General features: G+C 36.2%; 1 long non-coding RNA gene across 1 annotated transcript; it reads right to left on the reverse strand.

Moving 5' to 3' along the window:
• Positions 1–44: 44 nt before the first annotated feature.
• On the reverse strand, positions 45–16,929 carry LOC308635438. The gene is made up of 3 exons (XR_014019190.1): positions 16,860–16,929; positions 11,087–11,215; positions 45–81 (listed from the first exon to the last, which is right to left on the reverse strand). It is a non-coding gene; the product is annotated as an uncharacterized lncRNA (long non-coding RNA).
• Between the last annotated feature and the right edge of the window lie 247 nt (positions 16,930–17,176).

A 17,176-nucleotide genomic window follows, 5' to 3' on the forward strand; every position in this document is an offset into this window, starting at 1 on the left:
CATTTCTTACAACTCACCTTTTATTTTTTTTCTCTTCTCAGTTAAGAGCCTCCAGTTAGGATTAAGGTCATCATAGCCTGGCTAAATATGAAAATACACATGACTTCTTGAGTCAACTATGTAAGAAAATTGTGAGCAAATCATCAACAGTTATGGAATTAAATTTTAAATAACCAAATACAGAGATGATGCTTTTCCATGATCTTGGTTACAATTAACTGAAATCTTCTTCAACTTAGTCATCTGGAAAAGCAATTTTTCTTAGAGTTCACATGGGCACAGGCAGGTATTGTGACTCAGTTTTATAAATGAAATAGAATGCATAAGAACAATAAGTTAACAAATGTACAATTAACACAAATGAAAGCAAAATACAGTAAGAATTCACTCTACACACATACCCCACCCACCCTATATAATAGGAGGAAGACAGCAATGTTGTTGCGACTCAACATTAGCCTGGGTGGTCATTCAAATTCAGCCCCATATAAACTGAGCAACCTCTCCAGGTCTTGGTCTTCAGAGCACAAAGACCTGACTGGACAACCTCCATGTTGTCCACTAATTCTAACTTTCTATGACTAAAAATTTACTAAGTAAAAGAACATAATCATGCAATCTTCAAAGTTAATCCATTCATATTCTAAAATCAAGGCAACATGGTATTATGCTTTGGGAACATAATGGCATGTCAATCTCTCAAATATCATTAAGTCAAATACACTATTGGCTCCATGTTCCTTACTTCATCTCCAAAGTTACAACAGCATGGAAAAGACTAGCAAAAAAAAAAATCAGTTTTTTTTTATTGGAAATCTTAAATCTTAGAAAAGAGTTGCCAATAGGTCTACTATAGTTTACAACAATTTGTTATATGTTAAGAACAAAAAAAAAGTTTGGAGATTCCCAACATAAAGAAATGATAAATGTTCAGAATCCTTGGGATGGATATCACAATTGCCCCAATTTGATCATTATCTATTACACACATGTATCAAGGTATCACACTGTACCCTATAAATATGTACAATTATTGTGTCAATCAAAATTAAAATATTGGGAGTTTATCAATTGTTTGTGATCCAGGAGTCATCTTGGGACTGCAGTGTGTTGGAGCCTATGGAAACTGAAACCCAGATCTGTGCTGTTAATATTGATCTCCCTCTCAAAGGCAAGATACTAGAAACCTTCAGGGACACTATAAGTCTACAGGGTAGAAACTGTACTGCCTCTGATGCACACAGATAAATGGGAAGAGATACAACAAAAAAACAAGGGAATAAAACTCTCCAAACAAACCAAGATGCTCCAATAATAGAATCCATTGACAGTACAGTAGAAGACATGTCAGAAAAGGAGTTCAGAATGTACTTGGTAAAACTGCTCTGCGACTTAAAGGATAATATAAGAGCAAATACAGGTAGCAAAAGATCACTTCAATAAAGAGATCCTGAGAAGAAATACTTGAAATGAAGGAATCAATAAGCCAAATTAAAAATTCAATGGAAAGCATCTCCAACAAATGAGACCACCCAGAAGATAGACGTCAGGCAATGAAGACGAAATATATAATCTTGAAAATACAGTTGACCGCACAGAGAAGATAAGTTGCGTAATATTCCCTCACCCAGACACAATGCCTGAACAGCAACTGCTAAAGCCAACAGAGTAGAGCCATTGTGACTACTTCTGGGTAGTAGTAGTACTTGGGCCGATAAGGAAAAAACCGCAAAGCAATGGCACCATGGCTGGGTTCGAACTGGTGCTCCAAAAGCAACTGAAAGGCAAACAGATATAGAAAGAAATGTCTGAATTTGTCCAACAGAGGATAAAGATTGAAGAAGAATATGCAAAGAGCTTGGCTAAGCTCTCAGAGCTCCTTGGCTGTACTATAGGAAGGCTTTCTGGGAGAAGCATGGCCCCAGTTGAAGAGGAGTCTGGCAGATGAAGCAGAAGTTCATCTCAAGATCTCTGCCAAGTGTCTCTGTGAGGTACAGAAGCACCTAATGAACTTTCATGAGAAATTCAAGACTTGAAAAAGTATCTATGACCTCTACAAGCAACTTGCCAGTCACTAAGCATCAATAGAGAAGGCCCGGGAAGCCCTTAGAGACCAACTGAAGAAACTCAGTTGACTCTAACAGATGGGAACAAGGTCAATCTGACCAGCTTGATCTTAAATATCTAGCAGAACAGTTATAACCAAAGCACAGTCCATCCTTGGCATTCAAAAGAAAAAAAATAGCTCTTCTAATGTAACTTAAGATGTACACTTGTTAACCCCACAAAAAAAACAAGACTGGAGACTACAGAAGAGAAGATTCTTAGGCAAGAGTGCCTGATCACTATCAAGAGAAACTGCCAGGGTCAGAAGGTTTTAGTCAGTTTAAGGCCCGAGATCTTCCCAACCTCCTACACAGGTAGACTTAATCAATGTTTGCTAATATGATTATCTAGCCCTAAGTAACAGAAATAAAGGGATCTCTACTAAACACAGGAGGTCATACCAATAAAAACATTTTACAAAAATCAGATAATATTAAGTAGCTTAACTACATCTATGGGAAATCTGTGATAGTAAAAATTAAGTGTTGTATTTACATTCCCAACAACTCTGGCAATGTTAAAGACTTACATTTCCAAATAACCTTGTCCTCCCCCAGCTTTGTTATAGGGACAACTTCTCAGATCTTGCACCTCCTAGTGAGCGTTTATTCATGTCTATCATCTGCATGATATTCACTAACATGTTCCAGATGCAACATTTATTCTATATTGATCTCATATCTTTTTGTTCCTATCTCAGAAGAACCCACCCCCAGATGACTTTACAACCTGTTCTTTTGGAACCAGAATTTTTCCACGGACCCCTCCACCAACCCAATTTCTAAAAGGGGACTCCAAACTGTTTGCCCGACCCTACATCAAACCCTCTCAGCTTGAAGCAGCAAGAGTGTTTCATCGCCCTTTTTCCTTATAGTAAGGTGTCCCTAAAATTGGATGGGGGAATGAAGCAAAAATTACAGATAGGCAGTCAGTGTAGATAATTGGGTCAGATCACAAAAATGGAGGCCAGTTTGGGTCCAGAAAGTTGGAGTCCACCTCTGAGAGAATGAAATGTTAACGTCTCCAGAGCCTTTTGATTACCAAAATAACCTGTGTATACTGCCCCTCCCTTATCCATCCTTTGTCAAACCTAAACAATATACTAGGAACTAAAATGGAGCAAACTATGTTATGAGCATTTATGAATATGTCACTATTACATAAATAAAATGCACTAATAACAGACCACTTTTCCTGGATCTTAGGTCTTCGTTTCTGAAGGCTCCAAGACCCTGTGAAACTTTGATTAAATCAATGTTCTTCAGGTGGGGGGATTGAACCCCAGGGCACTTGACCACTGAGCCACATCCCCAGCCCTTTTTTAAATATTTTATTTACAGACAGGGTCTCCCCATTAGTTGCATAGGGCCGGCTTTGAACTCAGGAACCTCTTGACTTTTTGTTATAGGAGTTTCAGCTATAACCCTTATTCGACTCCATCAGTTTGTTGCCCACTGTGGGTCAGTTGACAAGGTCTACAGATGAAATCCTGGAACTGCTACTGACAAAAGTCAGCAATAAAAGGAACTGTTTTACCAACTCCAACCCTTCTGAATCTGCCCATAATGCCTGGTTAAGAACAAAAAGTACAAGCTGTCTCTTTCCAAATTCTAGATACCAGGAAAAAAAATCATTTGTTATTAAATGAACCTGTCTGTTGTGACATTCATATAGTGAGGAAAGGAATCACCCTACTGCCCCAATATATTCTTGCTACTGCATATCTACAATCATGCTGCCATCACTTAATGCAGCAGTAGTCTAGGGGAAGGTCCTAAGAACATGGATAGAGGTTTTATATAGAAAGGCTACTAGGACTAAAGCAATGCTTTTTTTTTTCCCATATCTAAAGATTGATTTATTTTTACAAGTGGAATCTAAATATAATAAAGTCTCTACCCTCCATCAGACTCCTGAAAGGAACATTTCAAATGAATTTTTCATTCCACATTTATTAGTATTTAATATGCTTTGCCTAAAAAATTCTGTGGATAAAATACATTTCATGAAATACTTAATGGCCATTCTCAAAGAGCTCATAGTTTAGGAAAGTTGTGAAAATAGCTGTGGATTCTATCAAGAATCACAAACTGTCATCTTCCCATTGATCCTTCACTGATTCATCCACTTAACAAAGTTAGTCTAACACCTACTATGCTTAAAGAAATAAAATGGGAAATATATTTGTCTATTCCCATTTCTAGATCTACAGAAATACAAATAGGCAAGTATATAAAACATTAGAGGAAAATTAAGGCCAAAAATGAGAGATAAAGTTATAAATATAACATACGGGAAATGTTTGAAATGAAAATCATTTAAGCCATTTTATTCTATTCCAGACATGAACAAAATTTAAGACTCAGATTTCTAGCCAGATGGATTTTCATATTGACAATGAAAGCTGAAGCATTTAATCAACTCAAAACTGAATAGAAGTAAGTCATAATAGGCACTTCCATAACTATCTTTAATCATTAAGTTTTGCAGAGAAAATACTCAATCACACAAAGTGTATTATAAAAACTAATAAAGCGGCAAGTTGCATGAAGAAAGCCCCAAATGAGCTGAATACAGAATTTGGGAATAGAGGCTCAGGGCAACAGTCACATTAGTTTCTTCTGAGGCAACATTTGAGCTAAAATTATAAGCTGACTGTATTTATATTACCAGATAATCTATTATGAACTAATTAGTTTATAATCTGTCTACTGATTTCCTAGAGCAGCCATTAAAAGAGGCAAAGCTCTGCTCTACTTGGCTGACCCAAGCTCACCCGATTATGGCAAGAGGAATGAGAAAACTCCAGCTACGTCAGTTTTCAAAGCCTGCATTTATCTTTAAAGGAGACACTACACATTTGGTAAGCCGGTCTTACAGTTTTCACTTATTACTCTAAACTTGCACATGTCTAAGTCCTCTGCATAATAAACTACATGACTCCAGAAGATGTTGCTCATATATACTGCAAAGTGATAACTCTCCCTGGTGTTCCCTTTAACTCATATGCCCATGGGTAGAGGGGGGAAGATCAGTATTTTATCTAAGCGTAAAAAACGAACAAAAACTTAAATCACCAGTTAAAGCAATAAATAAAAAGAAAGGCCAGTGGTTGGGATAGAGTATTGGGGACTGAAACAGAATTGTATTCCAGCATGTATGATTATGTCAAAATGAATCCCACTATTTTAACTAAAATGCACTAATAAAAACATTAAAAAGGGATAAAATTAGTTTAAATATGCACTGGAAGAAGTGATGAAGTCAGAAACCTGAATCAAAATGGAATCTTGATTCTAATAGTGATTTTAGGTTACTCTTTTAGCACCATTCTCATCTATTAAAATGGGTATAAAACATCTTTTTATGAGTAGGAATGCTATGAAATAAACCAAAATATGAAAATTACTCTGTAAATAGCTAAGCCTTACTAAAATTTCCAAGAATTTCTCTCCTAGCACTACCTGTGAATTCTGGTTTTTTTTCCCTCCAAGCTTACATTTTCATGATATTAACACGTTATTTTACCTTGTATTTATAATTTCCCTTGCAAGACTATGCATACCTCAAGGTTAGTGTACTTCCTACACTAGAACTTAGTAGAAATTCAGTGAACAATTTAACTTTTTAATTTGGTACCAGGGATTGAACTCAGGGGCACTCAAGCACTCAGCCACATCCCTAGCCTTATTCTGGGTGTTTGTTTTGGGGGGACAGTGCTGGGGATTGAACCCAGAGCCTTGTGTATGCAAGGCAGGTATTCTACCAAGTGAGCTACGTTCCTAGCTGAGACAGGGTCTTACTGATTTGCTTAGTGCCTCGCCATTACCATTGCCGAGGCTGGATTTGACCTCATGATCCTCCTGCCTCAGCCTCCAGAGCTGCTGGGATCACAGGAGTGTGCCACTGCGTCCAGCTGAACAGTTCAACTTTTATTTCACAATTATGTTATTAAGATTACAGAAACAAAGTATTTATAAATTACACTTAACACACTAGATTTTATTCACACATACAGTGAAGTCCCAATTGAAAACAATTACCGACCTGGGGTTGTAGCAAAAAAGTAGAGAGCACTCACTTAGCATACATGAGGCACTGGGTTCAATCCTCAGCACTACATGAAAATAAAGTTACTGTGTCTACCTACAACTAAAAAAATAGTTTAAAGAAAACAATTACTTATTTTCCTGGAACACAAGTGGAAGACTCAGTAGTTATACAAACTCCTCTTGCTGGAAAATAGTGACCACCTCCAACCCAGGCCCCACTATGTCACAAGTCTCTACATATCTATTATAATGCTAAGCGTTTGCCAGTGAGAAACTTTCTCAATTATTAATTCCAATACCTGGTACACACTAACTTCTTAAGAGCTGAGCACATAAGAGGGCTGCAAAAAGGTCTGCATTGTATTCACTGAGAAAAACGATTTCTGTGTTTTTAAAGATTAAATAAGAATCAATGCCAAAAATGAATCAAACAATATAATTCCTGCTTTCTTAATCTATTAAAAAGAAATCTCATCTTTCAAATAATAGAGTGTTCCTAAACTGTAAGGACACGCCCAATACTGTGGGAATAAAAATGTGTGTTGGACATGCTGGCATTCACTGGCTTAAGTTTTTCTCTCACTTTTTCAATATATTTTCCCACATGAACAGAGTCAGAAAGTTGAAATCAAATCTTAGCTTGCTACATAACATAGAACAAAGCAAATGCTCATTAGATAACAGCTGATGTTATCAGAGTAAATTTTGTAAAAAGGAAAAAAAATCATACGTGCACCTTCATCCTTTTAAGCTATAAAGGTCCGAGATAAGCGTAGTCAAAGAAACCAGTGTGTCTGTGAAGAGAATGAAACCTCAGAGATAATGATGGAATGAAGAAAACTATGATCAAACAGTAGAAAAGCTGAGACAAAAGCAGCAGACAGGGAGAGGAGGGTCCAAGAGTAAAGCACTTGACGATCAGACTAGAAGCGATGACAAGTAAGAGGAGTTTGCATTTTTACCAGTCACAGGATTTAAGAGAAATAAATATAAATGCCTTCCCAATCCCCAACTCTAGACCTAAATTTCTTTTGAGGCTAAAACTGGCTGGGATCTCAGAGGGCAGAGACTGTTCTATCCAGATAGCCTTTGTCCAGGCTGAGCAGCTGCTTGAAAAGGGAAGGCTTGGCACCCCTAGCCTGTGGTGCTGCACAGCAGGGATGGTGATCCCATCAGGACTTGGTTCATTAACTAGCTAAGCTCCCTAAGCAAAGAGCATCATAACCTGCAGAATGGCAACCAAGTCAGTTTCTAGTTCTGAGACTCCCAAGAAGCTACTTTTTCCAGTTTATGCAGACATTAAGGGAAAAAAATCTACGTCAACCAAATCAGAACTGACAAATAACACTAACAATTTGTAAAGTTTTAATAAGTGACGCAACTAGCTTGAGAATCAAGTTGCATCCCTCCTGACAGATCGACTTAAAAATATTCTATCTGAGCGCTGTTCAGGGAGCAATTGAATCAAAAGCACAGAAGGTATGTGCTCAATTATCAAACTATGGCATTTCCTACTGGGTTCCCCTTCTAGAAGCTCAGCATACGCAAGGATGGAGTCAAACTTATACCTTGAACTCATCTCTTCTTACCATGTACCTCCTTACCATGTATTTTTGAAATCCCCTCCTTTTGTTTCCCGTAACATATCTGAATGCATGTTTTAAAACCATGGGGAAAATTACATTTATTCCTTCCCAGGTTTCAAGGTTTTTAAGCGATGTTTTAAGTTTCTTTCGTAGTCACTATAAAAATTTAATAACATTAAAAAGTAATGAATCATAAGGACACTGATTGGCAATTAATGACAAAAAAACCTAACCACTCAAAAAGTTGAGTGTATGCCAATAAGATGCAATTTATCTTTGCAGGCAATAAAGGGGCCCCAGAATCTCAGTAAACAAAAGAGCACACTAATCAATTTTGCAATGAATAGTTCTTATACTGTATACATGACATTCTAGGATACTCAGAAGATGAAATATTAAGAATGCTTCAGAAATTGATCGATATTTTTATTAGGTAAATGAAAATAACTTAGGAAAACAAAGCCCAGAGGGGAAAACATCTATTATTCAAAGGTTTTCACCATTTAAAAACATGTTACCCAAGCATAAAAATTTCCCAAATATCAAAAGAACATCAGGATCCTCCCAAGGAAGCTGAATACTCTATCACCACACATTAACAACCATGAAAAATACCCAATATTTTTGGATCAATTACCTAAATAATGTCTTTTTTTTCTGAATAAAGATGGAAAACAGACTCCATATATCAAGCCTCAGGAAGTACAACATGAAATATGTCAGATAAATTAAACTATAATCCCATCTCCAGACAGTTCAACAGTTTGGTGAAAGCTCTGCTGCCTGACGTATCTTGCTAAAGATGTTAAGCAGTTATGACAGGTGATCACTCCACAGGGAAAAAATAAAGGAACTTAGCTATAGTTATAGTTTCAAAGAAGAAAAAAATGAATGTGCCTTATATATCGCTACCGAGACCATAGGCTGAGCAGCACCTCTTCATCTAAAACAGATCCAGTAAGACAGAACAGTAGATGTGTGGAAACTAAATTAATTAAAGGTGAAGGGAAGCTAGGAGGGGAAAAAAATCCTCCCTCTATCTGTGTACAAGAAAAAAAGGTGGGGGCTGGGGTTGTGGCTCAGCAGTAGGGCACTCACCCAGCACATGCAAGGCCCTGGGTTCACTTCTCAGCACCACATAAAATAAAGGCATTGTGTCCATATACAATTAAAACTTTTTTTAAAAAATTTTAATCTGAGAATACAGTAGAAAAATGTAGAACATTAAACAGCGACAAGAGGTGGGAGGGAAAGGGAGAGAGAAGGGAAATTGCATGGAAATGGAAGGAGACCCTCATTGTTATACAAAATTACATAAGAGGAAGTGAGGGGAAAGGGGGGAAAAAAAGGAGAGAAATGAATTACAGTAGATGGGGTAGAGAGAGAAGATGGGAGGGGAGGGGGGATAGTAGAGGATAGGAAAGGCAGCAGAAAACAACAGACACTAGTATGGTCTACCACGCGGCCTGCGCAGTGGTTTCATTAATGAGGTTCTAGGCATAAAGTTAGTTAGAAGAGATCGAAATAAAACACACAAACCAGTTACCTTATTTATATTGCTAGGTCCAAGACGGCTCACCTCCCTGGTTCCCGCCTCTAGCGGCCCAGCAGGGCAGCGAGGATTACTCTGGGCTAGCAGGAGAGAGAGAGAGACAGCGAGAACACACCTGGGAGTAGCCTTTTATTTGGGGAACAAGAGATTCAGGGGAGAATTCCATCCAATGAAGGTTGAGGGGGGCTGCACTCCAAGGTCAGGGTCAGTGATTGGGTCTCCAGGGTCAGTGGTCACGCACACCCCCACACAGATGGGCTCTCTCATCAGGAAAGGGTCGACACAGCCAGAGCGCCTCAGGCCCTTAACGGGAGTCACCCAATCACGTGTCAGAATGGCTCCCCACAGTATGGCAGTATGTAAAAATGTGGATGTGTAACCGATATGATTCTGCAATCTGTATACGGGGTAAAAATGGGAGTTCATAACCCACTTGAATCAAATGTATGAAATATGATATGTCAAGAGCTATGAAATGTTTTGAACAACTAATAAAAATATTTTAAGAAAAAAAGTAGAGTCACTTTCTTTTTCCGTTATTCTGAAAAAAATTAGTAATTCTGACATTGATCCATTCAGATCATTCAAGAAATATACTCTAATTTTAGAATCATAAAACTATCCAAAGATGGATCTCTCCATGGGCAAATGGTGGGAAATTCAAGATGAGAGTAGAATTAATCCTTAAAATGATAAAATGTAAAGCAACCAGAGTACATAAGATTTATATCATACTACAGGTAGTTGAGGAAAGATTTTTCTTTAAGCCTCCACTATCACGATGTATGGCTATAAGCATGTTTTAAAACCACAGGGTTTTAAACCAAGTTCAAGTTTATGATCTAACTCTACCTTCCCCTTATGAATTTAAATTATTTATAAGTGCTAATTCAACCCGTTACTAAAAAACAAAAACCATCTAATCCTTGAAACTGGTCATTTCAGGACAATAAAAATGAAAATGTTCCATCTTCGTCTATGTTAGGGCAACTCATCTTTGAGTTAAAAGAAGGGAACTCCTTTCAAGTCTCAAAGCATATGATTAAAATTAGCAATATGTATAAAGAATTGTAACCCTTTAAGAATTTTACCTTCCAAATCCTTGACCATACTGACTCTTGCTGAAATCTTAACATTTTCATTCTGTATTTTTAGAATGTAAAGGGTGGTGGGGGAGAACAGTTCAACTAATAGACAACACCTGGTATACAGAGTGTATTGAACCACACATTAAAATCAGTGTGCATGCAGCTGGGCCCGGTGGTATACACATCTATTCCAAGCAACCCAGAAGGCTGAGGCAGGAGAATCTCAAGTTCAAAGCCAGCCTCAGTAAATTAGAGAGGCCCTAAGCAATATCCTGTCTCTTAAAAAGTAAAAAGTGCTGGGGATATGGCTCAGTGTTTAGCACCCCAGGTTCAATACCTGGTACAAGGAAAAAAAAAAAGATTTTTTTTTCCTTATACACAGATTTAGGGAGGATTTTCCCCCCTCCTAGCTTCCCTTCACCTTCAATTAATTTAGATTCCACAAGTCTACCATTCTGTCTTATTGGGTCTGTTTTAAATGAAGAGGTGCTGCTCAGTTTATAGTCTCAGGGAAATAAAAAGGCACATTTTTTCTTTCTGCTGTCTATTATTAATTTGTCCTACTCTATTGACATCAACTGATAGTATAATTTAACTGAAAAACAAGACAGTTTTGGAATGATGAAACTAATGTGGGTGCTATAAAAAAGAAAATTGAACAAACTGAAGTACTATAAGAGTACTCACTCATAAAAGACATACCTGCTCATTTTGATGCCACATTCCTTGTTGCTTCAGAGACGGGATGGCCCAGATGCTCAGTTTCCCTGAGAAATGAGTGGCTGCAAGGAGGCTTCCTTGTGGTGAAAGGCTCATCTTGAAGATTCCATCCTGTACAAGTCATAAGGTCAGAGCAAAGGCACAAACAAATCTCAGAATCGACAGTCATCAGGGGTGCCATGTTATAAATGATTGTTAGTCCCTGGGAGTTCTACCCACTTCATATGCTTGTGCTCCAGCCTATCCCCTGACCTTAACAAGTTTTTGTCTATTTTATAGCAGCAAAATCAACACAAAACCCTAAACCCAAATATGCAAATATTCTAAAATTATCATGAGTTATCAAAAACTTAAGTTTTTAACAGATTATGAATTCCTTAAAATGCAGACCCACATATGGGAGTGATGGTTAAGGGATAGAGGGTCATTTTCAGGATAATAAAAATTATAAAATTAATAAAACTAAGATGGTTACAAAGTTCTGTGCACACATTAAAAATCAGCTAATTGTATCCTTGAAATGAGTGAACTGTAGTGTATGTGAATAATATAAAGCTGTTCCCAAAAAAAGGCATTAAACCACATGTTTGCTTAATGAAATTTCCTCTAGCTTCCTGCTGACATTAAACCACTAGCTCAAATGTCCATCTGATTTTTTTCTTAATTAAAACACTAATTAAAGCTTTCTACTACTGGCAGTAATATTTAGAGTAGAAACTGTACCTTCTCTCAAATATTGTATTAAAACTTATCTGTCCTTTCTGAGAGGGGATTTTTTTAGTGTCAAATATCAGATCTCTGTACTAAAATGAATTTAAACTGCTTCACTCTCTTCAACTGCCCATCATCTACATGGAATAATTAAAAAGGAGTGATCTGTTTTCTATGCCTTTTGATACACATGCCATATTAAAATGAAAGTACTGAATTCTAGGTTAAACACTCAACATTCTGAATTACTACCTATTTTTAAAGAAATCTCAAATCAATAAAAGGTTATTTTATAACTATAGCTCTTCTAACATCCCAGAATTACATATTAAATATTGCATATTCAAGAATAAATATTACATGCCAAGTACTGTTGTATACTCTGGGAAGTCAGTGAACAAATTCATGCCCACAAAGAGTTTAGTACACATTTTAGCCAACTGATTTTGAAGTCTCATTAAAATAAATTTTTTTAATGTATCCTTAAAATTAAGAGAAAAATCATCTTGAAAAGCCTGGTTAACAACTCAGAAAAAAAAAAAAAAAAAACACTGTCAAAGTATGAAAAGAAAATGTAAAAGTATGGAAGACAAAAGTTTTTAGAATAAAACAATTTTCTAAGCCAATATCTTCTATAATACTGATTATTAATAAATCCTTTAAAAGATAATATATGCCAGTGAGACATTGATTATTTAAAGGCATATAAGTTTTGTGTACATTAAACCACAATTTAAAAGAACCTGTAAGCTACTAGTTCTATAATTATGGATATAAAAAATAGATCAACAGCTGCCACCATCATTTATTGTTAACATGACAACCAGTGCCCTTAATGCCCTCAGAGTGTGTGTGTGTGTGTGTGTGTGTGTGTGTGTGTGTATGTGTGTGTGTATGTGTGTGCGTAAAACCTCTGATATTGTGCAATTTTCTATTTACTTCTTGGTTTTGCTAAGAAGAGGAAAAATGAACTAAATATTTACAATATAGTTACTGCATAGGAAAGTAGATCCCTTTTAAAAATGTATTAATACTCAAGAAGAAGACAGTGTAACAGAGAAACAATTACCAAACTTGCTACCAAACTTGAGTAATAAAATAGATCATTCCTCGTGAAATAAAAATATATAGCCAGGCATGGTGGTGCACACCTGTAATCCCAGAAGCTCAACAAGATGAAGCAGGAGGATCACAAGTTCAAAGCCAGCCTCAACAGTTTAATGAGGCTCTAATCAACTTAGGGAGACCCTATCTCAAAATTAAAAATAATTTTTTAAGAAGGGCTGGGGAATACCTAATAAGAAAGGGCTGGGGATGTGGTTCAGTGATTAAGCATATCTGGGTTAATCCCTAGGGTCCCTTCCCCCAAAAAAAGTAATATATAGTCTTGGTTACTTTTAAGAACAATAAATCTTGGTTTCTGTTTCTTCAATTATCCAACTAAATATTTAGACAATAGTCAGAGAGGTTATAGAAAAAGCACTGATTGTGGGCTGGGGTTGTAGCTCAGTAGTAGAGCTCTTGCCTAGCAAGTGTGAGGCACTGGGCTTGATCCTCAACATTAAAGTAAAATAAAGGTATTGTGTCCATCTACAACTGAAAAAAAAAAGCACTGACCACAAGCAGACCTAAGACCAAACCCATTCCTGTTACTATCTACCTAAGTGAACTTGGTAGGCCATTTGTCTTAAATCTTCAATTTCTTCACCAATAAAAAACGGGCATCATGATGCCAGTAATGCCAGTTTCCTGTGAAGTTGTATGGAAAGTGCTGGTCAGAAAGAGTTCATAATTCTTAAGATATTCTCTATGAGCTCTCAAAAGCTCTAAAATTGCTGCACTAAAAATATGAGCTGTAAGTATTTCTAGGCTGGAAACTTATAGGTACAAAATAAGATACATAATATTCAGATGTTTACTGGGAAGTACTGGGTTTAGAATGTTAAATTTGAAAAGTCTTAAAGTTCAAACAGTTAAGGATGCCAGTACAGTATGTTCATAAGCGAGAATGAAAATACAAAGAAATTAATAGTTTGCTTTCCTTTTGTTCCATCACAGAGAATCTTAAAAGTCGAGTTCTATTACAAGAGAATAACCAATAGCACAGGTTGAAACTACACAAGCTGGAGTTCAAAGGAGTTGAATGGGATCAAAGGAAGATGGTCATTTACAGATTGAACAGACTTACTCCTGCCTAATGGTATGCCAAGGCAATTAATAAACACTTTGAATGACATACCAGACAGGATATAGAGAAGAGCTGTGAATATCAAGCCCCCAAATAATTCCTGTTCTAAATATTACTAAACCTATCAGTCCAAATAAAATAAACATGGAAAACAAAACAAACCGATGCATTCCAGTGATGTTGTCTGAGCGTATCCCAAACTCTACTTCTGTTACAAAGCCTTCCCCTTTCTGCCTGAGGAACTATTCCTCCCTTCACCATTAGAACAAGTGTCACCACCAGAGTTGAATGCTCCTTCTGTAATGCTTTGTGAGAGGGCAGGTCACAGAAGGCTCTTGTCTGAGTCTGTCTCTCTACACATAAGGGCATCCTTCTATTCTCTAGCTCCGAGAAAGTGCTTGCTGACTGATGAAATAAATGAATACTGAAATTCCACATTCTCGCTTAATTACAGTCAACAGATTTTTTAAATGAATATTTTAATTTTATTAAAAATAAAGTTATTATTTAGATAATACTAGGAACAATGAGAAAAGGATCCAGGGAGAAAGGCAAGGTAATGCATCTTTTCATGGTAATGAAAAGACCAATAGAGGCAACACAGTAAATTAGAAAAAATGAACTTCAAGGAAAAAGCCAAGTCATTTAGCCTTGCCTATGTTTCTTTGTCTACAAAATAAAGAAAACTTCATGAAATAATTAAAAATACAGGGCATGGAGGCAGTAAAGATGGTGGAATGAGATGGATACAGCTACCCCAGGTACATGTATGACTACAAAATGGTGTGACTCTACTTCATGCACAAAGTGAAACATTCTGCTCCATTTGAGTATAATGTATCAAAGGATTCTGCTGTCCTGTATAACTGATTAGAATAAAATATGCATATAAATTTTTTTAAATCCCAAAAATTATAGAAGACAATATGGATTTTATTATGGAGTACCAGATTAGCTTCATTACATTAAAAGTCCTCACAAAATAAAATAAATGAATGCTAACTACAAAAGAGTTCAAATATGCAAAGGACTAAGAAAAAAAGTGACTTTCTAGACACAAAGAACAGTAAGGGCTTTTGCTCATCACTACAGACAGAACGGCAAATCTATCCAGACTACATGATTAAGCTTAAGTCAATGGCAGAGAAATAGGACCTAAAATTTAAAATATATGAAATACAAATGGTGAAACAGAATGCTTATTACATTTCTCCCCTTGGCTCAGTAAATAAATTGAAGTAGAAAAATCAGGCTATTTGATTCTTCCTATAACAGGAGTAGGAACTGATTCTCCCTTGTAGGTCAAGATTCTTTTGAGAGTCACACCGAGAGTAAATATAACCAGATCCCCTGGAGGCAATTCCGATATGTATCACTAATATTCAGAATGAAACTGTCCAACTCAATTGTCATGGACCATGCTTCTCTAAGTAACAAATCAGTAAAATAAATGATACCTGAAACCCTAAATCAACGTGGCTCCTTCTCATCTCTTGGAACAGTAATGTCAAACTTGAGGATTATTTTTTTTAGTTTTATGAGAAGCCAACAAAAATGATCTATTGTGAAAAGGAATTTTTAAAACTCCACAAGATTTTTTTTAAAAAATTCATAGATGTTAATATTCTTATGCTCTTCCTGCTCTGTTCTTAGTTGCTCTCCTTATATCAAAGAAGATATTTGGCTTTTTTTTGGGGGGGATTGGCTAGCTTCACTTAGCATAACATTAAACAGGTAGGAGAGGTGGGAGGGAAAGAGAGAGAAGGGAAATTGCATGGAAATAGAAGGAGACCCTCATTGTTATATAAAATTACATATAAGAGGAAGTGAGGGGAAAGGGAGAAAAAACAAGGGAGAGAAATGAATTACAGTAGATGGAGTAGAGAGAGAAGATGGGAGGGGAGGGGGGATAGTAGAGGATAGGAAAGGCAGAATACAACAGACACTAGTATGGCAGTATGTAAAAACCTGGATGTGTAACCAATGCGATTCTGCAATCTGTATGGGTGGGGGGTGGGAGTTCATAACCCACTTGAATCAAATGTATGAAATATGATATGTCAAGAGCTATGTAATGATTTGACAATAATAAAAAAATTATAATTAGATGTTAGATCTGTATTCAGTAGCATCACCAATTCACTTAAGGGACATCTGTTACATTAAATTTCAGCTGTTTTTGCAAAAGTTATTGTTCTCCGATTAGCAGAAATTAGAAGTATCTTGTTTCACTTGAATCTTTAATTTTAAACATTTGAAGAAAATGTTTATATTACAACAAATTTAGACAATATGGTTTAAAAATCAAGATACAAATGAATTATATGCTGTCATTCATGTCTCTATATATTCAAAAGTCAATGGAAATAGTGGTACCATTCTCAAATTTTACATAGCAGTTTGCAGAATGGGACATAGACTTGTATACGTATTTGTGAGTCAATATGTATATTAAGGTTTTATTTTTGTAAAATGCTCCATGGCATCAGTGTCCAAACTGTGGGGGGAAAAAATGTTTCTTCCCGATTCTATAATAAGATGAGGTAGTGTTGCCAGTGGGGGGAAAAAAACAAATTCATAGATATATGTATGCTTCTAGGATAATTCTTTAGGCTGTCTTCAGAACCCAAGGAAACTAGGCTCATTCTCTATTTCTCTTTAAAGTTTTTTTTTTTTTTTTTCCAGTTGAGACATACTAATGAATAACTAAGTTTTTACTAGTGCATATATCTGCATAGTGTATAATTATGAATACACCCGGATGAAGATCTATAATATTCAAAGTTCACTCACCTTTTAACCTTACGGGTACTCTGGTGAAAATGAGAAGCACAAGGTTAAACAAATTTGCATTACCTGTTCTTGTCCCTGGCGACTGTAAAACTTGACACTTAACATCCTTAATAATCCTAGTGTCTTTGGTACCTACAAAATAAATGCACATTATACAAAGAAAAATTAATGAAAAAATTTTTCACTGTAAATATTCTTATAAAAACAAATCTACAGCAAATCAAGTATATATATATGTATTTTTTTTTTTTACAATTGTTAAGAAAATTTCCAACAGGTGTCAAGAATCTTTGTGAGATTCTTTTCAGTTCAGGGGGCGGGGGAACTACCAACTGGTAAAATGTTACAAAATATATCCAACATCCAATGGTTTCTTAAAA

The sequence above is a fragment of the Spermophilus citellus genome (genome assembly GCF_964194105.1).
Source record: "Spermophilus citellus genome assembly, chromosome: 16".
Classification (NCBI taxonomy): Eukaryota; Metazoa; Chordata; class Mammalia; order Rodentia; family Sciuridae; genus Spermophilus; species Spermophilus citellus.